The following is a 6,000-nucleotide window of genomic DNA, read 5'->3' as shown; positions in this document are numbered from 1 at the left end:
CCGAAATTAGAGCGGGATTTGGAAAATTTGAGATTCAAGATTTTATTCATCTATTACAGGTACTTGGTTTTTCCTTTAGACTTTCTATTGAAGTGTTAGTATTTTTTTATCTTTTTTATGTGTGGTAAAAAGATGTAGAATAAAAGGTTTTACGCGAAATGTAAAGACACACAATGTATATAAACAATGATGTCTACCATGTAACCAAACAATATTCACAATCTTCACTTCAATAGAAAATATAAAGCAGAGATAGAGCATACATTATCTCATATTTTCAATCAAAGATAATCTAATAGACAAAATTCTATTAAACTTAGTTCACCATCATATTTCTTTTTCTAATAGCAAACTTTTTTCCCGTCTTTGCACCAAGCAAAGAATGAAACCAAAATTACCTCGATTCACTCAAAGCTATGTTGCTCGAACTCTCCGAGAATATTGTTGGAGGCGTGTCAGATTCTCTAAAAGTAGTGTATTTTATAGGCATTTGAATGCCCTGCCGACGTAAGCGCTTACATCATATGAATGTCGATGTAAGCACTTATATCATGAATGCCGATGGAAGCGCATACATCATAAGAATGCCGATGTAAGCGCTTACATCATAAGTTCATCTCTTTTTTTATTTTTCTTTCTTTTGTTTTGTCTACTTTTCTTTCTTTCAAATATAACAACAGGTTTGCTACTATCAATCTCCCCCTCAAACCTATGTTACATCAAGAAAGAAATTTAAAAAAAGATTTTTTATTCTCTGGTGGCGCCTTCACGCTATCAGTCTTGAAGGCTAACTGAGGCAGTGCACAGCCTCAGTTTGTCAATACCGACAACTTTGGTCAACATGTCTAACGGATTCTTTGATCCTAGTATCTTCTAGAGGGAAAGAGTTTCTTCACTTATCAACTCTCGGATATAATGATACCTCAACTGAATATGCTTCGATCTTGCATGAAACATTTTCTTGGCAAGATGAATTGCACTCTGGATATCGCTGAAACGCTCACAATTGTCCTGCTCTTTACCTAGCTCTTTAAGAAAGTTCTTGAGCCAAATCAACTCTTTTCCAGCTTCTGATATTGCCATGTACTCTACTTCAGTAGTAGATAGAGCAACACTTTTCTAAAGTCTGGACATCCAGCTAACAGTAGTACCACCCAAGATGAATACGTAGCCTGTGGTACTTATTCGACTATTCAGATCGCCGCCTAAATTTGCATCAGCAAAACCTTGTAAGATAATATTGCTCATTTTAAAACAAAGTGCCATACCTGAGGTGCCTTTGAGATATCGCAATATCCATTTTACACCTTCCCAATGCTCCTTTCCTGGATCTGACATGTATCTACTGACAACTCCAACTGCATGGGCTATGTCAGGTCTAGTGAAAACCATATAATACATCAAAACTTCTTACTATTGAAGCATATGGAACTTTGGACATGTACTTACTTTCTTCATCTGTTTTAGGTGATTGGTCCTTCGACATATTAAGATGGCTTCCGAGTGGAGTGCTTCTGGTCTTTGCATCATGAATATTGAACCTGCTTAGTACCTTCTGTATGTAATTTTCTTGAGACAATTTTAAGGATCCTTCAGACTTGTTTCTGCTAATCCTCATCCCAAACATTTGCTTAGCTAGTTCTAAGTCTTTCGTTTCAAACTTCTCCGTCAGTTGTTGCTTAACCTTGTTGATCTCATTTATGCTAGATCCTGCAATTAGCATATCATCAACATACAACAATAAAATAATATAGAATTTATCAAGATTATTGATATAACAGCAATGGTGCATCTTACATCGTGTGAAACCATTATTATGCATGAATCTATCAAATTTCTTGTACCATTGTTGGGGTGCTTGTTACAAACCATACAAACTCTTCTGCAACTTACACATAAGGTTTTCTTTACCAGAAACTTGAAAACCTTCAGGTTGCTTCATGTAGATGTCTTCTTCAAGGTCACCATGCAAGAAAGCAGTTTTAATATCTAGCTGTTCCAAATGCAAATTTTCTGCAGCTACGATACTTAGCACCAACTTGATAATAGTTAATTTGACTACATGAGAGAAGATCTCGATATAGTCAATCCCTTCCTTCTGCTGAAAGCCTTTTACTACTAATTGTGCTTTGTATCTCACCTGCATTGCTTCAACAAAATGCTCTGGTTCTCCAGCATCAGTCAGAAGTAAATAGTGGAGAGAGAGAGAGAGAGTTAACCTATCAGGAGCATTTGTGGCTCTTTTAGATCTCCTTAATGTGGGTTCAGGATTAACTGATCCCGAATTTGATTCAAGTCCTGACTACAGATCTGGTTTTCCATCTAATTCTATCTCTAGTTCTGGTTCTGATTCTGATTCTGATCCAGATTCGACTTCTGGTTCGGCATCTTCAATTTCAGATCCAGTTGTAGTCTCTCTAGCCACTTTATTTTCTGAGATTTCTTCTAACTCAATTATTTCAAATGTCTGTCTGCTGGTGCTGGTTGGTTCTACTTCAAGCTTGTCTTTGTATATCACATTTTCATTAAATGTGGTATTCCTGTATCTTAGGATCTTTCTATTCTGATCATCCCAAAATCGATAACCAAAATTATCATCACCATAGCCAATAAAAAAATATTTCTTGGCTTTAGGATCAAGCTTATCTCTATCATTAGCGTTTACATGCACATAAGCAACACAACCAAATATTTTTAGTTGTGAGAGAGTTACCTCTTTTCCTGTCCATACCTCCTCGGGAATTTCAAAATTCAGTGGTACAGAGGGTCCCCTATTTATGAGGTAAGTTGTCGTGTTAACAGCCTCGGCCCAAAAATACTTCGGCAATCCGGAATGTATTCTCATACTTTTGGCTCGTTCATTCAGGGTTTTGTTCATCCTCTCAGCAATGCCATTTTGTTCCGGTATTCCAGGAACTGTCTTGATCATTCTGATCCCATTCTTAGAGCAGAATGCTTTAAACTCTTGACTATCATACTCTCCTCCATTGTCAGACTTCAGACATTTTAACTTTAGACTTGTCTGATTTTCAAATTCAGCTCTCCATCTTTTAAAGGTAACATACACATCAGATTTATTTTTCAGAAAATAAACTCATACCTTTCTTGTGGAATCATCAATGAAGGTGACATAATAGCGTGAGCCTCCCAGAGAAGTTACAGGAGTTGGGCCCCACATATCTGTATGCACTAGTTCCGGCTTCTCTTTCTTTGACGTCCTTCCCTCCTTTGAGAAACTAACTCTCTTTTGTTTCCCGTAAATACAATCTTCGCACAAACTTAATTCAACATGCTTTAGGTTTGGCAACTTTTCTTTGGATGCCAACAGCTTCATTCCCTTCTCACTCATATGCCCGAGCCTCTGGTGCCACAATGGTGTATCATGACCGTGATCAACTATTGCTATAGTATCTCTCTGTATTGCAGTTGCATACAGTGTTCCCTTCTTGAAGTCTCGTGCCACAACCAAATTTCCTTTGGTTATCTTCCATGATCTGTTACCGAATGTTGTTGTATATCCTTCATTGTCAATCTGACCCATAGATATCAGATTTTTCTTTAGGCCAGGAACATGTCGGACATTTTACAATTTCCATAACGTGCCTTGTGAAGTCTTTATATGAACTTCATTTTTTTCAACAATGTCCAAAGGTTCGCCGTGTATAGATAAACCTTCCCGAATTTTTCAGCAATATAATTATGCAATAATTCTTTGCATGATGTAGAGTGAAAGGATGCACCTGAGTCCAGAATCCAAGATTCGACTGGATTGTCTGCACAACAAATTAGTGCATCAACGACTTGTTCAGCAATTACATTTGCTGAATTATCATCCTTGTATTGATCGTTCTTCTTCTTCTTTGGCTCTCTACACTAACTACTGTAGTGACCCTTTTTATCGTAATTCCAACATGTAATGTCTTTGCGATTTTTGGATTGCTCTCTTCTCCTTGACTTTGATATGCCATGACCATGACTTTGTTCTCTTTGGCTGCTTCTCCCCTACTTTCGGTATTCAAAGCAGATCCTAGGGAATCACTTGATTCTCTCCGGCGAATATCTTCGCTTAGAACCAAGTCTCTAATATTATCCAATTGGAGTTTGGTACTTCCCGATGAACTGCTAACTGCAGTTACTGTTGCAAACCAACTCTCCGGTAGAGATGATAGTAGAATCAATGCCTTGACTTCGTCATTGAATGTTATATTGACAGAACTCAACTAGGTTAATATTACATTAAATTCATTGATATGTTCCGTAACAGATCTATTTTCTGTCATCTTTAAGTTGAACAATCGACGCATCAAATAGACTTTATTTGAAGCAGATGGCTTCTCGTACATATTTGATAACGCCTTCATCAGGCCTGCAGTGGTCTTCTCGTTAATGATGTTAAACGCCACATTTCGTGTCAACGTCAAATAAATCACACCAAGAGATTGGCGATCTAATAGATCCAAATCCGCTTTGGTCATATTCTCTGTTTTACCTCGGTCAAAGGTAAGTGTAATTTTTTCTAGTACAAATAATCCTCTATTTGCATTTTCCAGAATTCAAAATCTTTACCATTGAATTTGTCAATCTTAACCTTCCCTTCTTCCGATGCAATTTTTCACAAAAATAATTTATGTGAATAGTGCATGTGAATAGTAACGATGATCAATAATGTCGTACTATTCTTATGAATAGTGTCTGCACCTATATCGTACTTTTCTACCAAAATTACACTGTCTGTGCTCTGATACCAATTGTTGGGAAATGTGTTAGGCTAATAGAAGGGAAAAATATTTGAAAGAGAAAAGCAATAAATTGCACAAGATAAAACGAGAAGATTTACGTGGTTCGGCAATTTTTGCTTACTCCACGACCACACAAAGAATAGCTCTTTATTAATTGAAGAGAGAAATAAGAAGTTGAGGGATGATTTGCAAATGAAAATGCATACCCCTTTTATAGGCATTTAAATACACTGCCGACGTAAGCGCTTACATCATAGGAATGCCGATGTAAGCGTTTACATCATAAGTTCATCTCTTCTTCTTTTTTTTCTTTTTTTTTTGTCTACTTTTCTTACTTTCGCATACAGGTTTGCTACTATCATCTTGATCATAAAGAAACCAAATGCAAACCACCTTGTAATCGTGACTTATTGAATCAAAGCCAAAGCCAAATATATGTTCAAAATAACCAGGACAAGATTGGGTTAGCTTGAGAAGATCTGGTGGAAGAGGTCTGAACTCTCTTGTAGCTGGGTTCCACAGAGCCATATGTGAATCTTTGAGCAAGAAAAATAAGCCATCAACTGTACTCGAATCTGTAAATTATTAGGCTTTTCAGGAATCAAACCGGGTAATATTTTATCGGGCAAAACATGAATAGTGGTGCCGGATTGTGAGAGATCATCGCCATAAATAGCTATTAAGAAACGGGTAGGGTTTCCCTTGTGATGAAGGTGTTTTCTAACAAAAAAAGAGCTTGTAATAAGAGAGTACCAGTTCTTTCCTGCACACACATTTGAATCGTAAAAGAGATTTCACGGGCAAAAATCTCTGTTACCAAATCATCAGGCCAATTAGAATACTCCATGAGATAAGAGTTACGGAGGTACAAGAATACGAGATATTCTATCTATTTATAGAGTTGTCTAAGACGGCTGATTTTCTTTCTTCACATGGATTAATTATAGTAGTATTGTATTAGGACAGGCAACAACGAGCCGTACATATCAACTAAGGGTCTAAAACTAATGTGAAGGAAATATTATACTTAGACTAACTATTTTATTAAGTCCTTACTAAATGTGTAAACACAAAATAACCACCAATCACCATGATCGTGTTAGCGTTTGGTCTGATTTTTTTATCATATTTGAATTATTTTTTTTAAAGGAATGGCAAAATATTCACCGTAATATTATTTACTTTTTCTGAAAATAAAATATAAATCTCTTTTATATTTGACTAATTATTTTTCATGGAGGAAAAAGTTTTGTACTTCTAC

This window comes from Nicotiana tomentosiformis, chromosome 4, assembly GCF_000390325.3.
Source record: "Nicotiana tomentosiformis chromosome 4, ASM39032v3, whole genome shotgun sequence".
Taxonomy (NCBI): Eukaryota; Viridiplantae; Streptophyta; class Magnoliopsida; order Solanales; family Solanaceae; genus Nicotiana; species Nicotiana tomentosiformis.
This window is presented reverse-complemented; position numbering follows the sequence as displayed.